The 25,902-nt window shown below is 40.9% G+C and overlaps 1 long non-coding RNA gene across 2 annotated transcripts; it reads right to left on the bottom strand.

Annotated features, from left to right (window-relative positions):
* LOC124866188 lies at positions 1–25,902 on the bottom strand. Of its 2 annotated transcripts, XR_007037743.1 has the most exons (4): positions 25,820–25,902; positions 16,429–16,574; positions 160–389; positions 1–80 (listed from the first exon to the last, which is right to left on the bottom strand). It is a non-coding gene; the product is annotated as an uncharacterized LOC124866188 (long non-coding RNA). The 2 variants fall into 2 exon arrangements; XR_007037742.1 differs by lacking the exons at positions 16,429–16,574; positions 25,820–25,902 and having other exon boundaries at positions 160–1,194.

Below are 25,902 nucleotides of genomic sequence, written 5' to 3'. Positions count from 1 at the left end.
CAAGTTGAACAATTTATTTGAACTGGCAGGAGAGCGAGCAATCAGGTCAAAGATGGCTCCAGGGTTCAGAAAGTAAATCACTGTGAGGAGAAGGGAGATCAGATGAGCAGAGTGAATACTTAGTGGAAGTAGAGAAAAATTCAAAGAGGTTAGGCTTACTGGTGCTGATGAGCAGTCTGAAATAGGAGGAGGGTCTCTCAGGGTCTTAAGCAGTTCTGTGTACAATGAATTTCAGCAGATGATGTAACATTGGAGGGTGGACAGGATTTGTTTAAGTTTGAGCCAATAGGAAACCAGTTGTTTGTTCTGATCAGCAGGGACCACAGAGCGAGGAAATCAGTGAGTCCAGGAGGTGTTTGAGAGAGTTTAGGCAGGAGCTTGGAGGTAACCTTGGAGAAACAAGCAACAAGGAATTAGCTGGAGATTCAAAAACTCAGAGACTGGACAGAGACTGGCACATGGAGGCTAGAGGTACAACAAAGGACACTCAGGCGTCGAAACCAGCTCCTCCTATGCTCGGGCTGACGAGCTCAGATGAAGTGCAGCTGAGCTGCTCAGCCCCACCCTCAGGAAAAAATGCAGTTCCAGAGAGACAGGAGAAAACACAAACACAGAACCACAACACAGATCCTGACATCAGGCTCATTATCCAAAACATATGGCCGAAAGACAACCCATTTAAAGTTTTTCGGTAGATTCCATCAGATTGGTGTTTAAATGTCCCAATATTTTAAAGGGTCCTGGATATCATACACTGTTGGATTATAAAACAGAAACACGCCTAAAGGTCCTTCCCTTCACTTAACAGTGGGCATGAGGTTTCATGCTAAACACCTAAGGAGCATTTGTTGCTCAAAGGTTCAGTGTTTGTCTCATGTGACTACATTATCCAGTTCCAGTTACCTTCATGATCTGCATCATTGCCAAATTATATCATTTCATCAGTTCCTGCTACCATTTCATACATGTAAACAAACCCATTACAATCTATGTCCACTTTACAATCATCATAAAAAATCCCTTGTAAAATTTCACATAATTGCAAAAAATCTTTTTCTTTGTTGGATCATGGTTTTGATGCTTGATAATTCTTATAAAGTATGACAGATTATGACCCCTGATCAAACCGAAAAAACTCCAACCTACTGCTGAGTCCTATAACCACAATTCCCTAAAGTAAACTGCAAGTAGAGTACAGAAAATTACTTTAGATCATCGGGTTTCAGCAGGTATGCAAGTATAAAATCCCTCCTGGTAGGTACAATTAAAGTGTTGTCTGTACAAAACGTCTTGTGGTAAAAAGCAACAATTTGTTTGTCAGGGTGGTTGTTAACAAGGCTGGTGGCAGATGGGAAAAAACTGTTCTTGTGGCGTGAGGTTTTGGTCCGGATGGACCGCAGCCTCCTGCCAGAGGGGAGAGTCTCAAAGAGTCTGTGACCGGGGTGGGAGGGATTAGCCAGAATCTTCCCTGCCCGCTTCAGGGTCCTGGAGGTGTACAGTTCCTGGAGCGACAGTAGACTGCAGCCAATCACCTTCTCAGCAGACCGAATGACACGCTGCAGCCTGCCCTTATCCTTGGCTGTAGCAGCGGCGTACCAGATGGTGATGGAGGAGGTGAGGATGGACTCAATGATGGCTGTGTAGAAGTGCACCATCATAGTCTTTGGCAGGTTGAATTTCTTCAGCTGCCGCAGAAAGAACATCCTCTGCTGGGCTTTCTTGATGAGGGAGCTGATGTTTGGCTCCCACTTGAGATCCTGGGAGATGATGGTTCCCATGAAGCGGAAAGATTCCACAGTGTCAATTGTGGAGTCACAGAGGGTGATGGGGGAAGGTGGGGCTGGGTTCTGCCTGAAGTCCACAACCATCTCCACTGTCTTTAGAGTGTTGAGCTCAAGGTTGTTCTGGCTGCACCAGTCCAACAGATGGTCCACCTCCCATCTGTACGCGGACTCGTCACCATCAGAGATGAGTCCGATCAGGGTGGTGTCGTCCGCAAACTTCAGAAGCTTGACAGACTGGTGACTGGAGGTGCAGCTGTTGGTGTACAGGGAGAAGAGCAGAGGAGAGAGAACACAACCTTGGGGGGAACCGGTACTGATGGGAGTCAGAGACGTACATCCCAGTCTGTACAGCCTAAACACGCCTGGAGATTCTCCACAGCCTCACTGCTCCACTTCCTTGTCGTCCTCACAACAGGTTTGCAGAGCTTTAGTTTCTGCCTGTATGCAGGAATCAGGTGGACCATGATGTGGTCGGATTGGCCCAGTGCAGCACGTGGGACGGCGTGATAAGCGTCTCTGATGGTGGTGTAACAGTGATTCAGAATGTTGTCCTCTCTGGTCGGACATTTTATAAACTGTCTATATTTGGGGAGTTCGTGGGTCAGATTACCTTTGTTAAAGTCACCAACGACGATTACTAAGGAGTCCGGGTTGGTCCGCTCCACACTCAGTATCTGGTCGGCGAGCATGCGCTGTGCGACCTGCACGTTAGCTTGCGGCGGGATGTAAACACCGACCAGGATGAACGAAGCGAACTCACGGGGGGAATAGAAAGGCTTACAGTTTATGATGAAGGCTTCCAGGTCTGGAGAACAGTGCTGCTGAATCACTGTCATGTCGTTGCACCAACCACTGTTGAGGTAAAAACAGATTCCTCCACCTTTTGCTTTGCCGGAGAGTTCCGTGTCTCTGTCCGCTCTGTAGAGCTGGAATCCTGCCAGCTGCAGCGCAGAGTCCGGTATTAATCCACAAAGCCACGTCTCCGTGAAGCACAAAACTGCCGATGAATAAAAGTCCTGTTTTTCCCCAACAGCGGTTGTAGTTCGTCAATTTTGTTGGGAAGTGAGCGCACGTTAGAGAGAAATATTCCAGGTAACGGTGTTCGTAGTCCACGCTGGCGAAGTCGTACCAGCACCCCAGCCCGTTTCCCTCTCTTCCGGCGTTTTCACCGCGTGACCAGAATATCCAAAAATTCCAGAGCAGTAGGCAGAAAAGTTGGAAATAACTCCTCTGGTGTAGTAGCCCTGATGTTCATGAGTTCTTCTCTGGTGAGAGAGCTCCGGGTACCATCACAGAAGACCGTTTTAAAGCAAAAAACAAAACAAAACAATTTGCACCAACACGCCGAGGCGACCATCTGCGGCGCCATCTTGTTAGCAGCAATGTCAGCCTTACCATCCTGCTCAGTGTTTGAGATAGCCAGATAAATAGGCAATCAGCCTTCTGGACAGAGGCCATGGAAACAGAAAGTGACAAATTACTTATATCAAGTTTCTAGAAGCAACAGTCAACTTAAAAATTAAAAGTGTAAATAAAATCAATTCTATAGTCGCATGTTTTTAATAAAAACTGCAAGGTGTACGTACCAAAGGCTCTATCACTCATGGTTTTTTATTCAAATCCCACTGAATAAATACTCAAATTAATGCTTTCTTAATTTTTCTTTGTGATTCTATGCTGCTGCAATAAAATATACATCTTATCTTTAACATCAACAAATTTAGCTGATTTCGTACATTGACAAACACCAGCGGTTCCATCCCTTGGGCACGGTTTTCTGACTCCCCTAGGGCTCTTTCAGAACATTGGTGCTTGGAAGAAAATGGATCACAGGTGTTTTCTCCTTCACCAGGGATGAGGCTTTGCAGACCTGACCCTTCTGAAGGGGATTAAGTGTTGGTAAAACTGGGTGTGTTCCCTGCCTGGTCCTGCATGCCATCCTGGGAGGCCACGTCTGATTCCCCTCAGTGAGTCGCAGTGGCCCAGGAGCGGTTTTTGTAGACATCACCCAGGAGGGTAGCGAACGGCCACGCATTCACACACACAGACACACACACAGGCAGGCTGCAGCACAGGTGTTGAGTCAAACAAAACAAAAATATTCCTAATTAGGTTATTTTCTAATCTACAGAGGCAAGGAGCCTAATTACTACAAGGTGTAAATACAGACGTTTCCATATTTACCTCTCGTGAAATAACAGAATGCTAAAGAAAAGCAAAAGGGGAGGATCAGGGAAATGTTGAACACAACAGAAGAAAAAAAAACTCCAATGAGAATTAACAAACAAAGCCTTCAGTTATTCTTATCATGCTATCTGATCAATCTATTTTTGCTCCTCAGCCGCTCTAATCTATCTCCCACTCCCTCCCCATGTTGCGCCTGGAAACATTTTTGCACTTCAGAGATAAAAATCACAGTCTTCTCATCCACTCCTTTTCTTTTGTCTCCGTTTCACACAACAAAGAGATAACACACCCACATGTGACAAGTCCACCCACATCCATCAAACTTTGCTCAAACCAGCTAGCAATAGGAAGGAAAAAAAAAATTAAAGATGACTCTTTCATCAGAGAACTGGGCTAGAGAGCCTCGATCACGCTCAGAGAGGCTAAACAGCAAGAGATTGAGTGCCGGGCGAGGGAAATGCGCGATCCAGTTATGCATCACAGATGACTTTAAAGCACTTATTTGCACCACTTGTAGCTGCTTTACATTGCATGAAACATCTCAACACTGAGTAAGATATTTGTTCCTTCTGGTTGGCTTTGTCCTCATTTTTAAGATAAATGATTTTGCTCTTCAAAAATAGATCAATCGCCTTTGTTGAATATTGGGATAATTTATTTTTCCTCTTAGGTGTACAGGGTGTGTTTTTGTAAGACTTTTCAGTATTGATGACAGTTACCTCTAGTACAGCTTAACCTAGCAATACCTAGCACTGTCTTCTTTTACAACAGACCCTCTCGAGACTGTGGTAAATAAATCTTTATCTGAAGACGCCCATTTAATAAAACTTTCCTTTGGAAAAAACTATTTAACTTGAGCAAATATTCATTTTCACATGAATTAAGGGATCATATGACATGTTTGCTTAGAAAATGTGTTTGGCTAGGGTTGCCATCTCTCACTCTTCTGGAGTGAGCTTTAACACAAAAAAGACAACCCAGAACGACACTGCAAGCCTCAATTGCTTCAGTAAAGGTCAGTGTTCATTATTCACCAGTAAGAAAAAGACTGGACAGACATACTATCAGTTCCAAAGCCAAAACCATCAAGAAGGCCAAAATGAACACGAAGGCCCGTCCCACAAATGAAAAAAACAGACAAAACAAAAACAAAACCGTCTTAATGATCACCAAGACTTCTGGGAGAATATTCTGAGGACTGATGAGACAACAGCGGAAAATATTTTAAGGTTTGTATCCCATTACAAATTATATGGGATACAACGAACACAGCATTTCAGAAACAGAAGATGGTGGGGGAAGGTGATGGTATGGGTCTGCTTGAAGACCTGGATGATTTGTATTAATTATACCAGAACGTCCTGAAGGAGGTTATCTGGCCAAGCTCAGAGGCACTAGTGTTATGGAGCAGAATAATGTTTGGGGAAGCATACCACCAAACTAAAATGGTTGAAAAAATAAAGGTTTGGAAGGGACCTAATCAAAGTCTGATCTGAAATATTCAAGTGTAATAACAAATCAAAAGGAGAAGAAGATTTACTGTACATGTCCAATGATCAGAACATCAGACACAGAAATCCTAAGAGACTTTGACAGAACAAGTGTTTAGCCTCCTTTGGAGAAAATAAGGTTTTCTCTGATGTTCTTATACAGCTTAAATAAAAATTATAGATCCAAATCTGATGCCTATTGCTGTATGTGAGGAGTTATCTCAAGTAAAATTATTATTTTTTTGCGCATACTGACTTATAATTAATGGTTTTTGCACACTGTGTTAAATGTATGTTTCAGGCATATGGAAGGTTTTAAACTGACACATATTAAAAAGGTTTGTTCACACTGAGCACTACCAAAGAAGTTTGCTAACCGCATACGGTTGTTTGTAAGGTAACCTAGGAGGAATGACCCTTAGATACCAGCTTAAAGCAAGAATGGCTGTAAAAAAAAACCTGACAGACTATTTATAAATCACGTCACACTTTTGATTTCTGTATAAACAGACACTGAACCCTGGCACGGACAGCAAAACAAAGACATTAACCCCTGAACAGATGATGCACCAGAAATGTGATACAGCAGAAGGCGAAGAAGGAAAAAGGTCAAGGTAAACTGGACCAGAGATTTAAAATGTTCATCACAATCACAGCTTGCCATCAGCTATTAAGTGTCCGGCTGCGGACAGCCACACAAATCCAGGCTCGACTGCCTCTCACAAAACCTCCTTATCTCACCTGTCCACCTTTCCCGCTCACTCGTCCATCTTCCACCCGCCGACCGCCGTGATTGCATCTTTAGCGTTACTGGCCAAGCGACAGCTCTGCTGCACAAGCAACATAAAGTCCGCCATTAAAAGAACGCTTATTTATTATTTCTGAGACACAAGGAGACAGCAGAGAGGATTGCCTCCTCCTTTGGCAACGTTAGGTGATAGAGATGATGGTGAAATCAACTGTTCATTAGCAGACAGACCAGCAGAAAGGCCTTAACTAAAGGTTTTTTTTGTTATGTGTACAGCTTAATGCTTTCTCCTGATTAATTATTTAAACAGAGGTAATCAGCAATGTAAAATTAAACATTTATAAACAATGTGTGTTTATGTTTCCTCATAGGCATTATAAAACATCATAATGTGTGGATATTATTACATAATAATAACCGTGATGTACCTACGGTCCTAAGGGTTGGTTTATATTAAAGTACTTATTTTGCCGTATATTATCATTACTGGCTTACTGAATATGTTTGATCTATTAAAATGATGTCTGCACTTTCAAATTAAAGTTGGAATTTCAACTTAGCATTTGAAGACCTAGGGCTTCCAAATACGCTTTCCAAAAGCATTTTAAACTTTAAATTATTTTTTTTATTATTTTAGGTGACGTGAATATTTTCAATTATTTTTGATAAAATCTGAAAGGTGTGGTGTGCATTTGTATCCAGGCCCCTTTTACTCAGATACCTCTAAATAAAAATCGATTGCTACCAATTGCCTCCAGAAGACACCTTGTTAGAAAATAGATTAATTTATTGTCAGTATAAATGTAGCTGTTCTGTGAAAGCCTCAGAGGTTTGTTAGAGAACATCAGTGAAGAAATAGCATCACCATGACCAAGGAACACAGCAGACAGCTCAGGGAGAAAATTGTAGAGATGTTTAAAGCAGTTAGGTTATAAAGCTACATCCTGAGCTTTAAGCAACTCATGGAGCGCTGTTTAATCTATCATCTGATGATGGAAAAACTATGGCACAACTGCTAACCTTCAAAGACATTGCCCTCCACCTAAACTGGCTGGCCGGGCAAGGAGAGCATTAATTATAGAAGCAGCCAAGAGGGCCTCAATTATCCCTGAGTGTCAGAGTTGGTGATGAGATGCATGGAGCAACAGCTAAGCCCAAAGTTACTCATACTACTGGTATTAGATTTAAGATTTTTTTCATTTAACCAAGCAGTCTGTTTTTGATAGAAAATGAAGCACAAATAAGACAAGTAAATGCGGCTCTGTGGGAAGAATAGTCGGCTTGTACTCTGAAAGTTTGATTCCAGCTTCCTCCTGCCACATGTCGATGCACCTCTGGGGCAAGGTACTTAACCTCAAGTTGCCTTCCGATGTAGGCAATGTCTGCGCATTTAACTTAGGTGATGAGCTGCAGGTCTTTAAGACTGGAAGGCCTGGCAGTCACTCTAATATTTAGCTCCCTCCATCAAGTCAGGACTCTGACTGAGCTACTAGAAATTCTAAATATTACTTCCAGTAAGAAAAAATGTCAGTGGAATAGAAAAGTTATTTCAAATCCAAATCTCCTAGGGGTATGAACAATTTTGTGATTAAACACAGATCACTTGGAGAAGTAAATCTATTAGAGGCTGCAAAGGACTTGAGACTGGTGTGGAGGTTCACCTTCCAGCTGGATAATAATCCTAAACATATAGTCAGATCTATTACTGTTATAATAGGTCAAAGCGTATTAATGTGTTAGTCAAAGTACTGACCTAAATCAGTATCTGCTGCAGTTCTTGAAAAGTGATGTTCACATATGCTCTCCAACACTCTGACTGCGCTCAAGCTGTTTTACAAAACTTAATACACAAGACTTTCAGTCATTAGATGTGCAAGATGGTAGAGACATTGTTGTAATGTGTGTTGAGGCAGGACCCAAATGCAGAGTGTAGTGGAGTAGATGAAAAAGGTTTAATAATAAACAGACTTGCAGGATGACCAGGTACAAGAACAGAGGCAGGTGTGAGACATGGGCCGGATGATAACAGGATCGTGGACTCAATGGACATGGAGCCAGGGAGCAAACAGAGTAGTTACCAGGAGTAACCAGCAGAGAATAGTGAAAAAGAGGGAGTTTATGTACTGAGGGAGAGTGGAGAATGGGCCAATGAACACAACTGTTGGGAGAGACTGAGGATAACTGAGGGAGAGTGACTAATTAACATTGATGAGCCAGATCTACAAGGAAATACAAACTAAAACATAAAACACAGGAATCCAGGGAAGTAACAGTAAACTCTAAACACCAGAATGAATCTGATAAATTTGAATGAACTGAAATAAAGCAAGTGAAGAACATGGAAGTGCAGAGAAAGTAAACAGAACAAAAACTCAAAACCACAACACAGGCAGATTATGAGAGACATAACCTAAGAAGTTTAGACAAGTAACTGCAGGAAAGGTTTTCCTGAGTATTGACTCGGTGGGACTACATACTAATGCCTGGAACACTTTTTAGAAATTAAAAAACTATGCGTAATTTATTTTCACTTCACCAATATACAATACTTTGTGTTGGTTGTTCACACAAAATTTGTTAAAAAAACATAAAAATTTGTTATAACCTGACAAAATATGTAAAAGTTCAAGAGTCATGAAATACTTTTCCAGGCCTGTTTATATAAATGTCTGCAAGGAATATTCTGTGCTTTAACTCAAGGCCTTTTCTTAGACAGAACAATAGTTCAGAGCACTTCAACCCCATAATGTTGTTATCCCCATTTTTCCCTTGCTAAAACGTACTTAATCTGTGTTGTCTTGTTTGGTGCCTAGGGCATAAAGGGCTTTGAAGTCAACGGGTGTCGTGCTACTTCCACCAGGCAGCCACCCGTCTCTGAAGCCAACACGCGTCAGGCTTATTGACTGAGGAAGTTTCACGTGTTTCCACAGACAGTCCCTGTCTGCCTGTGCCTTGCCTTTCTCCGTGCTGAGATGCATCCCTACAGAACGAGGTCAAGCCTGCATAATGACCCTAACGAGTCAAGATCCACCGGATTAGATTATTTCAAACAGTTTGCGGGGCTACCGTTTTGACAACAAATATCCCCAAGCCAGAGGGTGATGGTCATTCCCTGGCTGCTTCTGACATTACAAAACAATGTGTTGATTTGGATTTCGCGTTCGGCCGCCCGTCGTGTCCACACGGCTTATGCAGGGAGATATGTCATTCTGGCAGGGGGAGGGGGGGGGAAGGGGGGGGGTTAGGCCGCTTCAGATGATGTCAGTGTGTGCAGCAGAAAATGGAGCTGACCTCTAATGCCCCACGCTGCTATGCCACGTTAGACTTTCCCTTCTCCAGATTTGGTAAATCTGCCGCATTTATTTCCCCCCGCTGTCCACTTTATTATGGTTCGTCTCGTGCATTGAACACACTGCCCCATGACAGATCGCCAGCCTCTCCTACTCTAGTAATGCAAAGAGATGGGAGGCAATGAGTGTTTGGTTGAAAAATAAAACATATTGCTCCCAATGTCTGTCTTCCCCTTCATGAAACATTTGGCAAATGCCTCAGCTTAATCTGCCTTGTCTCTGGCTGTAATTATCAACCCCATATTTCAACCAGGCTTTTTGCCTCTCTGCACTTACATTGTGTCTCCTTTGTGTTTTGCTTTTCTCAACGTTTTTTTGTTCCCCATTTCTGTCTTTTGATTCCAGCGGATTGAAGAACAGGCCTTATTGTCTCGCCTAAGGTAAGATTTCATAGGTTTACATATCAAAGTCTATAAATAGATAACAGCTTTTGAAAGAGAAAGTGAGGAGAAAGAGGAAAGTGTGTGTTCGCGTGCGTGCACGTGATCTGTTTGTACGGCTTTATGTATGTGTGTGTGTGTGTATGTATGTGCACGTGTGTGAAGATGAAGAGGCTTTCCTGCTTGCATACACAGCGAGGAGAGCTTCCACCAAAACAAAAGGGATTATGGCGTTTCAAGGGTGTTGTGTTTGCTGTGTTTATTCACATAGCTCATGGGGCTGCGCAGGACCGGCAATGAATGTCAATGTCAGGGAGTGAAAACACTGCAGCGCAAGATAAATATGATGAACAATAAGCACAGATTAAGGCAGAATATGTCATGCTACATCATACGCCTGATTCCCAAGACTCCTAACATCTAGTAACCCTGGAAAGTGTTGACACCATCACGTTAATTTAAAAAAATTATGATGGGCGCTCGCCTGGTTGTGAACGGATTTTATTGGTTCGGACATTTAGGCAGATCTAGGTGGCACACCTGCTTTATTCAGACCAGGGTAGTTGCAGCGGTGATTTGAAAGTGGGGTGAACAGTGGCATAAAGGGAAGCAGAGATGAATTCATCAAGCTTTCAAACGTTTAAAACCAGTACCAATTCACTTATACACCATGGTGCTGTCTCATGGCCCTAAGTCTTTGTAGTATGTGTGCTGATTTAGATTAACTCCCATTCTGAATGATACATGTGCACTTGGATCAGTTGTGTGGATCCCAGGGTTCTGCTGTGTCCAGACAGGATACCTCACATTTACTGTGTCATCTCAGACTCATTTTTGTCTTTTTGTTTCATATGTGATGGTTAGCTGACTGTCTGGGAATGAAATTGCAGTAGTCTACATGAGCCCCCATGTGGTCAGATAAATATTAGTCATATTATTAGAAAAGTAAGCCATGCCATTACTTTCACTTTCAGATTCTAGCTTTTAGAATCTTGAGTGAACACAGTGACAGCTACAGTGACAAATATATTTTTTGCACTTCAGTTTGTGTGTCATTAATCCCTTTCACACGAAAACATCGGTACAACCCCAATTTATAAACCTTTAGTTTGAATTCATGAAACACGAGACATACATGACCATTAGTTTGTATTGCTTATAATAATTAGCCTAGGTACTGAGTACAACATTTGGCAAAAAGAAAATAGTTAAGTTGGATTGCTGTTGTTCATCTCAAATTCAACTTCTGTCTTCAGAGGGAAATAAAAAAGTCATAATTTGCCACTTTTCTTCTCTTGCTTTTTATGTACTTAAAGGAGACAGCATAGCTTGATAAACATATGAACAAACCTGAATTTTAGAGAATTTTAAAGAAAAGATCAATGCCCTTAAATCATCTTTTTGACTTGTAAGCCTATTAGCCAAGATAGGATCTCAAGCTGTAGTTGTGTAGAGGGGGATGTCTGGGTTGGGATCCTCAGGGTTTCACCATTGCTTTTTGCAGATGATGTTATTCTGTTGGCATCTTCCAAGGGACTGCAAATGTGAAATAGCTAAAAGCTATTTGGAACATTATGTTTGAGTTGTACATTGTCCTTTTATAAATAGTTTCCCTCTTTTTTGAATTAGTCTTTGTTTTATACAGGAGAGTTCAAGTATCTTGGAAGGGTTGTCACAGCTGATGGTAGGCTGGAGAAGGGGGGGGGGGGGGGGGATGGATGGATGGATGGATGGATGGATGGATGGATGGATGGATGGATGGATGGATGGATGGATGGATGGATGGATGGATGGATGGATGGATTTTACTCTAAACCCAGGTTTAATGTAAACTACATCAAGGATAGCAAATCCATTATATTTTGCTTTTAAGAGAGAAATTAATGAGCTGGAATGAAAGCTTAAACTTTTAAGTACATAAAAAAAACTCATTTTGCACTTCATTTAAATTAATGTTTCTAAAAGAAACAAACATTTTATTTTTAAAAAGCAAGGGTATACTTAATGAACCATTGGTACTTGTACCACAGCTTGAGAACCATTGTTGTAGTTGATAGTGGTGCTTTGAATGAACTAATCAGGCTGAAGTGTGTGCTCTGCAGCAGGTGTACCCAGTATTGCAGGTGCAGGATTACTCACAACTAATCTGTAGGAAGTGTAATATCAACATAATCTAAACAATGCCTCAACAAATACCTAATACACTTTTTCGTGCAAAAAAAAAAAAAACTTTGACAGAAGTTTTTTTTCCTGACTGATAAAGGCTAATAGGCACAATATTGCAATTTGTTAGTCACCAACTGTAGTCATAACTTTTAGTTAACCGATTACTTTTCCTTTTTCCTCCTTTTTTGTATTTCCACATCTAATTACACTTTCATTCATCAATGTTGATTAATAGGTCCTGTGGCACGCCTGCCTCATTTTACTCTCAATTAAGCTGGTTGATGCATGTTCTCATCAAGCAAGATGCATTGGCCTGGTTTACTTGAGGCGCTATTAGTGGACACTGTAATTAGTATCCCAGCACACAGAACTTCCCCCACCTCCTGAGCCCCTCTCCCAGAACTGCCATCCCTGGCCTCTTTTAATGCCTTCCAAATAATGGAGATAACAGAATAGATGAGGGATGAGCGGTCCGGCTCACGTTAATCATCTTCCACTCTGTTTTTTTTTCTTTATTTCGAAGTGGGAGAATTATGGCTTGTAAAATCAGCAAACTCCCGATGGCTTGACAGAGCTCCTTTGTGTGCCAGCCACTTCAGCTCCTCCCCGCATTTTCTTTATCAGTGGGGATATGTATGTCTTTATCACATTTCACACTCAAAAGGGAACAGCCGGCTTGATGTGTTTGCCAGTTTCTAAATGTGGGGCTTTATCGAAAATATCAGTTTAAGTTGTGCACATTAGCCCCTTCTTGCTCTTTGAGAAGCCACTTTAAAAGACTGCTGATTACACGCTTGGTGCTGTTGTGATACCAGCTTCAGCACGGGAGCCCCCTTTTCTCGCTCAGCCGGCTTTTCCCAGAGTGCTCGTCTGCCTCTGATTCCCCACACTTCAAGGGATCTCTCTGAGGAGGGCTCTTGGGGCCTCAGCAAAGACTCCGACCAGGCAGACAGAGACTAAAGGACGGGTGAAAGATAGAAAGAGATGGAGAGGGAGGCAGCAGGGATAATAAAGCCAAGAGAAGCAGATAGATAGAAGAGCAGCAACGTGGCTACAGAGAGGCCACTCTTTGTGCTTAAGATGGTGTAGTCGTCGTGGCCTCGTCCCGTACCCTGTGTCTGTGTAGACAGCTCCCATGGGCCTCTGCGCGGGGCTTGTAAGTGCTAATTGGGCCTGTTAGGGTCAGCAATTAGCCAGCTGCTATTGAAGGATCGTGACAGCCAGGCCTTTTACAGATCCATCATTCTTTTAGGGCAAAGGGAGAAAGAAGAGAACATAACATAGGCAAAGCTGATGTTCAGAAAACTGGCAGACAAGCTGTGGAGGAAGATAAACTAACAGGATGTCCAACAATGCAATGTGCCCAGAGTCAGGGGAAAGGAGGCAGAGTGAGGCAACATGGCCCTTATTGACTTCAACCAGAAAGTGGAAGGACTGATGCAACTGTACAAGAAACAACCCATCAAGCAGCAATGCACTCTTCCTGTATCAAATGAGTATAAAACTGAGATTCTCTTTAAATGTGATGGGGTGAAGTTGGACTTGGTGTGGGTATAGTGCTGCCTCACATTGTACCACAGTTATTCAGATGCTGTTTTCGATAGACAACACGCTATGTGTGGAGAAAGTCTCGAAAGGAGTACATCTTGAGCAGACACGGAGTCAAGGCCGGTCCTTCTGAGACCAGGGCCAAGCCCAAGACCGCACCGCCCCAATGCAAAGATTAAGCCCAAGACCGCACCCTCCAAGGTCAAGAGCAACACCAAAACACCAAGAACAGACCTTCTAAGCTTATAACCAAGACCAAGGCAGAGGCTAACCTTTAAAATTAGACTAATATTTTGGGACATAATTTAATGCTGTCCTTGGCCAGCCATGTCTTGGTAGGTTTAACTGCTGAGTAAATGTTTAGAGTTGGGTTTTGGGGAGCTGAAGCCAAATGCATGCCACACTTCACATTTTTGTTTGAAAGCAGTTTTGAAAACTATTAATCATTTCCCTTCCACTTCAAATACTATCCTTTTAACATTTAACTAAAATATACATCAGTTATGCACTATTTTAGTTAGGTCTACCCAACAAAAATTGCAATAACAAACATCTGCTTTGTGGTTACTTTTGCAAGACACTGTATTAATCTAGTCTTTTGTTTTAACATTTATCCATTTCTAATGCCAAAAGAAGATAATCAGAGGTAACACAACTGGTGGTATAAGCACCTGTGAGCAGCAGCGCAGGTGTAAGTAGCTGTCAGATGTTGGTGACAGGCTGTAAACTGCCTGATAGATCCTGAAGCCATGTAGACACCGCCGAGGCTGCCTAATGAATATGACAGGGGGTCATTAGCAGATCTGGCCTCTCCGTGACCACAGCTGCCTTTTTAATAATCGGGTTTTCTGATTCCTGTGTGTTGCCAACTCATAACAGAACATGGAAGTTGTGAACATTTCTTTTTTTTTCTTCATTAATATGTACAGCACACATTTCTGTTAATTTTCTTTAATAAACATATCAATGACAGGCAAGATGTTAATTTCCAGTTGCAGTGCTATGGCAAGATATTCTAAAACCAATAAGATGGCAAGTAAAGAAATAATGCAAAATCACCTAAAGGCATAAAGATGTACACTAGATGCCATATTTTCAAAGTTTGTTTTAAAAAATGTGATATGTGGTGTGTATGTTGTACCTAATCAACATTAGTACGGCTAAAGTTAAATTAATTTTCTGATTTCCATGGGAGGTGGTGTGGTTGCAGAAGGGTATTAAAGATGATTGCATTATTTTATAGCCACGGATGCAAACAAAAATGTCATTAAGTATTATGAAATTTTTAAATCTACGGTCAAAACACCATTTAGTCCTTTGTAGTTGTGGCAAAATGGTGCTGCTTCAGGATCCTTCGTGACAACAATGCATCAATTATACTTCTTACCTGACAATTTAAGTCATTTTTTTATGCTCAGCAAAATAATAATAATATAACTTAGCAGAAGGTTATTTAGAATAATTCTGGTTAGACAAATAGTCACAATAAAAACTAAACTAAATGAAAAAAAAAAAATTTTCAGAAAAACAATATATAATAAAATTGAATTTAAATGAAATATAGTTATTGCTATAATTCATGAAAATCCTTATAAACTTTTACGCCATGACTCAAATACATGCGTATAGTGGATTGTTTTCGAGGATGAAATGGAAGTAGAAAGGTAAAACAGGGACACTCGGGTATGAATTTGAAAACTGAATCTGTGCTTGTTTTGTTTATATACTAGCTAGCATTTGCACTGCAGTGCAGCTACCACTTCAAGATGTTTGGAAAGCAGCAGTTTAATTGCATTAGGGTTCAGTGATCCTTTTAGTAATTTTTGCCACGTGTTAACTAGTTCAGTGGTTAATTATTGCAGTAACTGTGTTCAGCTGTTTTCAGGGCTACTGTTGGTTAGGATGTTGCTGTAATATTGATGTAATATTGATGATAATCCAGATGATAGTCTCATCTGCAACTCATCCAGCTAAGAGTGAATAGGTGCTGCCAGAGTTCATAGTGTAGGTCTGGGAAAAGCTAAAACCACAACATCCTAGGTGCTCAGGAAATTCTAAGTTATAAGAGTTATTGTTAATGCAAATCTGAGCACACATTGTCTTGCTGAGTGCCACTTTTTTTCTTCGGCAATAAGTACAGAAACGTTAAAGATGACACTATAAAGAGATAAGTTCAAAGGCAACAAATATGTGATCAAACTGCAGTCATATCTTGCAGAACAGATGCTTAGTTTGTCTTTTTCATAAGAATCCAATAAAGTCATACAAACGAATCAGGTCAATTCTGTCATGGACTGTACCACTAAAGAATACCATTGGAATAATGTCATTTTACAAACGCAATAAGCCACTCAACGCGATGCTTCACAGTGATTTCAGAACAGCTTCCAGGCTTTGATTCTGCATCGCACGGTCCCTAACAGCAGCTCTTAGCTCCTCTAAATTCACTGTAAAGCATCGCCTCTCACCGCTTATAGCTTACATCAAATAAGGCCTTTAACAGCAAACAACACATGAGGAGGATGGAGTGGTAGGTATAAAAAAGGCAGCAAGCATTTGTCTTGCAAGTGGCCCTCAACTCATATGTGTGTGCATTCCCACTTTATTATATTCAAAACCAGAGGTTTGCTTGAATATATTTGCGGTAATGAGTAAAGGGGAAAATGAGGGTTAAAAAACGGTATGGCTTGAACCTTATGTTGTCATAGCAACGCTATCACTGTTGTCTTTTAGTGTTTCATTTTATTTCATTGTTGAGTGAAGGGAAGAAGTTACGTTTGTGTGTGTGTGTCTGTGCGTGAGTGTGACGGGTGGGGACTTGTGCTGCGAGAGAGTGATGGGTTAGGCACGATGACAGGCTGGCACAGGGGGCAAGCAAGATGGCGACTGAACATGCTTGGATCTGGGGAGAGGTGTCAGTCCTACAACCAGCCAAGCAGAAACACACAGGAACACTTAGGAAAAAGGTGATTCAAAGAGGAAACAAACAGAAGCTCCATTTTAGATATATTCCTGTGAACCTGTAGACAGTGAATAAAGAGAAAAACATTGTTTTTTCTTATTCTGCAGCACAACACTGGATCTAAGTAGAGTTTTATTTCGCCCATGGGTCTAATTAATAGCTTGCAGTACAGAATTTTAGATTATCCTGCCAAAATCCATCCAACTTCGAAAGTTAAATCTCAAACACAGTTGCTCTGAATTGCAAAAGTATTTATACTGCTTGAACTTTTTCACATTTTTTTCAGGTTAAAGCCACAAACATTTCAAAACAGTATCATATTGGGATTTTATGCAAGCAGTGCATAATTGTGAAGTAGAGGATAAATTGATTTAACTTTGCTTACAAATAAGGATCTAAACAGTGCGTTTTTCAGTCCTGAATTCATACTTTGTGGAAACACTTTTCAATGCAATTACTGCTACAAGTCAATAACAACATTTCCGCATCCACTCTTTTTTGCTAAATGTTCAAAGCTTATAGATTATATAGAAAGTGTCTCTGAACAATGATTTTTAAGTCTTGTCACAGATTCTCATTAGAATTTAGATCTGGACTTTGACCGGGCCTTTGAAGAATAGGCTTCAATATAGATCTCTCCATTGTGGCTCTGGGTATTTGTTTAGGGTTGTTGTCCTGCTAAAATTTTGACTCTCCTCTTTTGCAGTCCATTAAAGGTTTTTCTTCCAGTATTACACTATATTTGGCTCCAGACACTTTCCCATCAACTCTAAGCAGGTTCCTTGAAAAAAAAAAGCATCCACCCTGCATAATACTGCCACTGTCATGCCATAGAGTGGGGATCGAAAGTATTTTCCATGTGCACTAAAAAGTTCAACTTATGCATGCTGCAAACACTTCTTATGGCTTTATTTAAACAATTTGTTTCCTCTTGTCACTCTTCCTTTGAGACAAGATTTGGTGGACAACTAATAGTTGTCCTGTTGACAGGTTCTCCCATTTGAGCTGAGTTGTGGATCTCTGCAGCTCAAAGAGAGCTGACTGGCCTTTCGGCTTGGGTGGATGGCCATGTCTTACTAGGTTTGCAGTTTAGCCACATATTTTGCATTTTTGGATGGTAAATTAAATACTGTTTTGTGAGATGCTCAGAGCTTTGAAGACTGTTTTATAACCTAACCCTGCTTTAAATTTTCCCACAACTTTTTGTTTGCACTGAGATGAAATTACTCACTCTGTACTATCTGGCTGCACATCATTTTGGGGCTGAATAAAAATGCATGCCGCCATTTTTTTTCCGTCTTCACCATCATACATTATTTTGTGATGATTACATTTCAATAACATGCTCTGAAGTTTGTTATTGTAAAGTGACAAAATGTGGAAAAAGTTCACGGGAGTTCACGGAGTGAACAAGTTGGCAGCTTTGCTTAATGTGGTCAGAATAAGGCCACTGACTCGCATCTAAAAAGAAAAACGAGACATGTTAACAGTCATAGGTGATAAATTCTGCAGGCAGCTTTGCGAGATCATGTTTCAATAAAAAAAAAAAAAAAGAAACTTCACTGTCATATTTTTTCAATAAAATAGCAAGGCGTTTTTTTAAGGACTGAGAGATGCTCAACATGTAGTCTCTCTTAGTCATGGCAAAACAGCAATTTTGCCCCAGCTTCATCCTTTACATGGAGAACGGGAAATTAATCAAAGCTGAAGAGTGATTTTGTTTTCTTTTTTTTTCCCACACGGGTCCCCTCAGAGAATAAACATCAATAAACATTACTTAATACCCTACAACACAACCCCGCAGGGTCCCATTTAATTTCACTGGTGGAGAACGCCTAAAGTGCTACTGTTTTACACCAAATTACATACTCCAAGAGTTTGAAGAGGCAGCTAGTTTTGCCGCCCTTGAGAAAAGAAAACTAAATTAGCTTGGAAAAAAATGACATACTGTACAATGAATGCGGATATTTGTCTTTGAAGGTTCTGAATGACACTGAGGTTGTAGTTTTGGTAGTATGGATTAATAAAAAAGGGATGGGTAATTTCAAATAAATACAGAAAGTAATAAAGGCCATCAATGCATAACACACAGAGCAGAGTTGAACATTTTTCTTACTTTTCTCGCAGCAGCTTAGAAGCCACATTACTTTGAGCTGTCAAATTTGCCTCATACTAGAAAACAACACGTCACATAGTACTTTTCACAACACACTTTGAAAGACCGTGTTAACAGTCCAATTCTAAGACACCTGCTCTGCAAATTAATTAAGCTGATGTCTGGATGATGTGATCCCTGCATTAAAATTATCTTTAGAAATGACATGGAGACTCAAGGCGACATGGTGTCCTTCACTGATCTTTCTGGTAGTTTGTGCACACACACTTGTGCACATGGTTCTGTTTAGAGCCCACGCCGTGGGCTGAATACTGACTCGTTTCAGGACTTTATACGACATGTCAATGTAATAACAGTCTTTTGGCGGGCAACTTTTCAGCCAGGTGTTGTCAGCTCTCTGTGTTCAACACAGTTTGACCTAAAGTCAGAGATAAAATGGGATTGTCATATTTCATCATGCTTCCCCGAGATGTGCCAAGAACTCTGCTGACATTGCAGCATGTCGACTTATCGGGTCCAATCAAATACAGACTGAGATTTTCTGCATGTGAGGGGAAAAAGTCTGTCAATCGCAGCTGTCACAGAAGTATTCTGTTTAGATGTCAGTCTCATTGCTATCGCTGAACGATACATTCAGCTCATGAGACGAGACAATACACAATATTGGACTCATAGGATTAAGACAAGATTTTCTGTTTTTGTTGTTGCCACAAAAAGATTTAACAAGTAACAAAACAGTTTAAAATAATATGGTAGTCAGTGAATATTCCTGAATAGATTTGGCAAATTCATATGTTATGTTTATTTCGCTTTTCTATTTCTATAGTAAAATGATAAAAAATGCTTCTATTTTCTTTTTCACAAATAGAAAAAAATGTTTCATCTCCCTCGCTGTTCGGTGTAGAAGAATCCAGTTCTGATTTGACCAGTCTAAATAGTTTACATTTTAAACCAAAGCTCTTGAAATGCATGAGATTCCTTAAAAGAATGAAAGGACGGTTATGGTATTCTCAGTTAGCTGGATGGCGGGGGCAGATGTTAGCATTGATCCCTTGCAGCAGGAAAGATATTGGTTCAAATCCTGGTCTGCATGGAGTTTGTATGCATGGGTTCTCTCCTGGTATTCAACTTCCTCCTTCAGATGAAAAAGTGTGTTAGGTTTTTTGGTCTCTCTGTTTGTCCCCTGTGTTTTTGTGTTGCCTCATAATGGACTGACAACTTGTCCAGGGTCTTTCACCCAATAAACACTGGAGATAAGGACCAGCCCTCTCCTGTCCCTGCACGGATTAGCGGACATTGTCAATGAATGGATACATGGAATTCTCAGCGATTACATTTGTTTCTCGTCTGTCACAATTTCTGTTTTCTAAATGCTGCCACACAAATGAAATAAAGGTGATGAAACTTTTATGAAGAGCTCTGGCAACACAAAGCCTACATCTATTTTATGAGGTGAAGTCATAGGATCACAGGAAATGTACAGTTATTAAACTGAATTTAATGATGGCACAAAAAACCCAAACATCTGAAATTGATAAATTATTTTTAAATTGGATGATTGTTACTATATTTAAGTATTTTATTTTATCTTAGGTTTTTTGGTACTATTGACTATCCAGATTGAGAACTTATAGCCTCAGCACATACTGCACCTGCTATACTGACTAAGCCACCCATCGCCCCTGGATGACAGGGGGCGCTGTGTGAGAACTCCTGACATGAGATCTTGTTACACCTGTATTCACAGTTTTTATACAATGGGACTTTGTTGCACTTTACTGGATTTTAGCTGGAAAAAGTATCATGTTTCAAAGAAACAGATAATTATCAGTCTACAGGAATATTATTGATCTGAGCGGTCACATAGTATAAGCAGCAAATAGCAGATTTACAGCTCTGCCAGAGTTCTTGCAGAGTCTCCCAAACTTTGGTCCCCATTACAGCCTCATTATATCAGTAAGCAAGAGCTGAGCCTGTGGAACTCACTTAACAGGCTGGCCTGCCAAACCAAAGACACTACACAACACAATGAAAATAAACGGTCAGCTAATGCCAGAACTCTTCGCCTGCTGTGGAAGCACACTTCTGTTATACACCAAAGAACAATAGGGGAGTGATAAAAGAGCATTCTGATCCAGTTTCACTAATGAGCTGCAGGAACCTGAATTGAAGCTAAACTGTGACAGAGCGGGAGATTTCTGTGTTGTAGTGATTCCTGTCTCTTCCTTCATTCAGCCACACACTTTTGGAATGGACACAGGGTGGGATGGCACCCTGGGATGACAAACTGTACCGAAAGGCTGCGATATCTGATTTAACACATTGCAAGAAAAGCAAGAAAATAAAATTGCCTCCCTGCCTCAAAAGCAAGGAGACACAGTTTAAGAGCCGTGTTTCCTGTTACCCCCACCGCTCTTCCAGATCCTCCTCATCCTATTTTGATTTAAGAGCTGAGCCACGTTTGTAGAGATATGTGGAGGGGGTGAGAGAAAATAACAAGGCCCACCAAGAGATTAAGCCTTTTGCCACATGACTGTTATTGGAGAAGATACAGCGTGATCATATCCAGTAAAACACATTTTAAAATTTTAAAGGATCCTGTAGCGGTGTGCTCTCTGCTGCTGTGCATATATTACAGCAGTCAGTTCAGATTTTTGCGTCGCCACCTGAGGACAAACTGAATGTCGTTAAAGTTGGATGAAATCTGGTTATGCTTAGAGCTGCACATGCTGCACTTACAAAATAGCGCTATAATTGCCCAGTGGTGTTTTACATATATACTTGTTTCTATTTGTTTCTCAGAATATAAAAATGGATAACTATGACAGCTGAGAGTTGTTTTCCTCCCCTAGCAATGTCCTACTACACATTTTTTTTAATAATACAGTTGGAGCCACACCAGCCGAGTAAGTGCTAACACAGAATTATTATTTTGTGTAAGTCGGTCATGTTTTTCTTTGTGTGTTTACAGAAGATGTCCTTCGGTTGGAGCTAAACAGCTGTGTCAGCAGCTTCCTGCCTGCAGACAGGTCTTTGATCCCCACACCAAATCTCCACGAGCTGCTCCGCTGCTGACCCTGACCTCCGACCTCTGTGGAGCCCAAGAAGCATGCAATGTTCCTTTAGGGACCTGTTAGGTGTTGCAGTGTTTCTTTTGCTTTCTTTCACTGGCTTTTCATCCATTAAAAAACTACTACCCCAGTTTGGGAGGACTGTTATGAGTTAAAGATTACAGAACATGGCAGGAACAGCTAACTACAATACTATATTAATATTCATCTTTATATTATTAGTAGGTGGTTGTATAATTTGAAAAGGCTAATTATCTATGGTAGTAACTAAATTCTCTTATTTGTTTCTTCCTTCTGGTTGTTCCCCAATACAACCCTTTGGGCCAGCAGTTCTCAAATGTCATGTTCAAACATTCAAATCTGATTTCCAAATATGGTCAAATGTCTAAAACAACTTGTGATAATTACCTTACAACCTATAAGCAAAAGAAAAGGCAATCTGTGCTTAGAATTGTTTGTGATTCGAAAGTGTTCTATGTTTTGCCAATAAGGTATAATAAGCACTTGTTGATTTTGTTTATTTGCTATCATCACCTTAAAAAAAGAAAATTCAGGGACAAGCCAAACACTTTTACATGAAAATGTACATACACCAAGAGACAGTTACAGTAAATGTCTCCCCTTAAACAACTCCAGTGGTGGTTAAGCAGTATGCTTCGGGTCAATGTCCTGCTGGAAGGTGAACCTCCATCCCAGTCCCAAATCACAGGAAGACTGACAGGTTTTGCTCAGGAATATCCAACTTTTACTCAACTCAAACCAGTTTCCCAGTCCCTGCTGCTGAAAATCATCCCTAACAGCATGATGCTGCCACCACCATAACTCACTGTGGGGATGGTCAAACTCAAAAAGTTTTTTTTTTTTTTTTACACTAAGTAATTGGTTTTTTTTTGGTCACTCTTCCATAAAGCCCAGATTTGGATATTTTTTATAACTCCACCCCTGTCTTGTACTTCTCAACAACTTTGTCCCCGACTTGTTTGGAGATCTCCTTGGTCTTCATGATGTGATGCCTCTTGCTTATTGTTGCTGCAGCCTCTGGGGCGTTTCAGAAAAGGTGTGTTTTTACTGATAGATCATGTGACACGTAGTAAAAAAGTCCACCTGTGAACAATCTAATTATGTGCCTTTTGAAGGTAAGTGGTTGCACTGGAACTCTTCATGGGCTTCATAGCAAAGAGGACACACACACACACACACACACACACACACACACACACACACACACACACACACACACACGGGTTGGACAATGAAACTGAAACATCTGTCATTTTAGTGTGGGAGGTTTCATGGCTAATTTGGACCAGCCTGGTAGCCAGTCTTCATTGATTGCACATTGCACCAGTAAGAGCAGAGTGTGAAGGTTCAATTAGCAGGGTAAGAGCACAGTTTTGCTCAAAATATTGAAATGCACACATTATGGGTGACATACCAGAGTTCAAAAGAGGACAAATTGTTGGTGCACGTCTTGCTGGCACATCTGTGACCAAGACAGCAAGTCTTTGTGATGTATCAAGAGCCACGGTATCCAGGGTAATGTCAGCATACCACCAAGAAGGACGAACCACATCCAAGAGGATTAACTTTGGACGCAAGAGGAAGCTGTCTGAAAGGGATGTGCTAACCCGGATTGTATCCAAAAAACATAAAACCGCGGCTGCCCAAATCACGGCAGAATTAAATGTGCACCTCAACTCTCCTGTTTCCACCAGAACTGTCCGTCGGGAGCTCCACAGGGTCAATATACACGGCCGGGCTGCTATAGCCAAACCTTTGGTCACTCATGCCAATGCCAAACGTCGGTTTCAATGGTGCAAGGAGCGCAAATCTTGGGTTGTGGACAATGTGAAACATGTATTGTTCTCCGATGAGTCCACCTTTACTGTTTTCCCCACATGCGGGAGAGTTACAGTGAGGAGAAGCCCCAAAGAAGCGTACCACCCAGACTGTTGCATGCCCACAGTGAAGCATGGGGGTGGATCAGTGATGGTTTGGGCTGCCATATCATGGCATTCCCTTGGCCCAATACTTGTGCTAGATGGGCGCGTCACTGCCAAGGACTACCGAACCATTCTTGAGGACCATGTGCATCCAATGGTTCAAACATTGTATCCTGAAGGCGGTGCCGTGTATCAGGATGACAATGCACCAATACACACAGCAAGACTGGTGAAAGATTGGTTTGATGAACATGAAAGTGAAGTTGAACATCTCCCATGGCCTGCACAGTCACCAGATCTAAATATTACTGAGCCACTTTGGGGTGTTTTGGAGGAGCAAGTCAGGAAACGTTTTCCTCCACCAGTATCATGTAGTGACCTGGCTACTATCCTGCAAGAAGAATGGCTTAAAATCCCTCTGACCACTATGCAGGACTTGTATATGTCATTCCCAAGACGAATTGATGCTGTATTGGCCGCAAAAGGAGGCCCAACACCATAAAAATTATGTGGTCTAAAACCACGTGTTTCAATTTCATTGTCCAACCCCTGTGTGTGTGTGTATATATATATATATATATATATATATATATATTTTTTTTTTTTTTGTGCATATATATTACATGAAATGAAATAAAAAAAAAACATTTAAATTACAGGTTGGAATGCAACAAAATAGCTACCAAGCCAATGGGGGTAAATACTTTTGCAGGGCACTGTATAATGCACAACAGCCCTCTTTCTTTTAAGCTACCTAAACCTAAGGTCTCATAATGTTTGTTTTTAATTCATTTTTATTAATTCCTACATTCAGCTTTTTTTTTCCACATGTAGGTTTTAGGAAATGCATGCTTTACAAAGCAAATACATTCTTAACATACAAGTGTCTCATCATATAGTTAATTTCAACATTTCAATAGGACAAAAGGCAGAGTTCATTGTGATTAATTTGGGATTTTCATCTCAAAGTACTTTTTATAATAACGGTCACACCTTTAATATAAAAGTAAAGAAACAATCCTTTCATTGAGAAATATTTATGCACCCGCTCAGAGTTTCTTGACAGTCTTCACTGCTCCCACAAAGAGTTAAAATAGTTTTTTGACAACACTTTCCAACATTTCTTCATTTCTATCGGACAATCTGGCTCAGAAAAATGACAACAAAGTCTTCAGTTAACATGCATCTCACTCTGCTGAGGATCTTTGCATAGGGAGGCGCCTGCTTGCTTCTTCTTTGTTTTTTCATGACTTGTTGACATGTCATATCATTTCCTTTGCGGTTCCAGTTAATCGTGTGCAGCCGCTGCATACAGACAAAGTTATTCTCCTACTTTGTTAAATAAGTGCTTTGCTTTAAAGGTTCCACACATAGCTGCCAACTGAGGGTGGCCTGATAAGGCAAACCTTATCATCAGGCCTTGCTGATGGTAAGAGCAATACGGTTTTTACAATACTTGTCTAGTGTGAGGACAGCCATATATGTTGCAGTCATTCCAGTGACTGCTTTAGACAATGTTAAAAAGATTTAAGTGGACATTGATTGGTTAAGCCTGCATGTATAATTCTGGAATTTGCTTTCAGAAAAAAAACAACTTTTAAACATAAGAAAAAGTTAGTAAAAAAAAACAAAAGTAGCTGTTAATGTTAGCTGTTAAAATGCAAACGAGATCATAAAGGAGACTTGAACTGCAGGTTGGACTTTACATTGCCTCAGTAGCCTTACCTGTATTGTTTAACAGGTATTTTATTTGCCATTTCAGATATATCTAAAACACAACATAGTGAACTGAAATTTTGTTTCTGTTGCCTAGCGGATGTCATCATTCAAATGTAGAAGTTTAAACACTTGTCCCATTTCCAGACTGTCAGTCAGCAGGGGGACCCAAACAAGAAGTGAACATGTCTCTCTGGTCAGTAAGCTCTGTCCACCCAATTGTTATACCCCTGAGCTGCCTGCTCAAAGCACTGCTAGCATATCTAACAGCATTAGGTTATGGAAGAGGCAAAAATCAAACACATAAAACAAACAGCATGCTCTTCCTTGAAGGTGCTTATCTTACGTGTGTACTTACAGCTGTAAATGCCCAGTCTCCGTTTCCACAGCACACCGCATTCCGTGCATCCTCATTCAGCCAGCTGGCTACTTCCTCAGTCC

This window comes from Girardinichthys multiradiatus, chromosome 3, assembly GCF_021462225.1.
Source record: "Girardinichthys multiradiatus isolate DD_20200921_A chromosome 3, DD_fGirMul_XY1, whole genome shotgun sequence".
Lineage (NCBI taxonomy): Eukaryota > Metazoa > Chordata > Actinopteri > Cyprinodontiformes > Goodeidae > Girardinichthys > Girardinichthys multiradiatus.
Note: the sequence above shows the minus strand (reverse complement) of the source record. Positions and strands in the feature narration are given on the sequence as shown.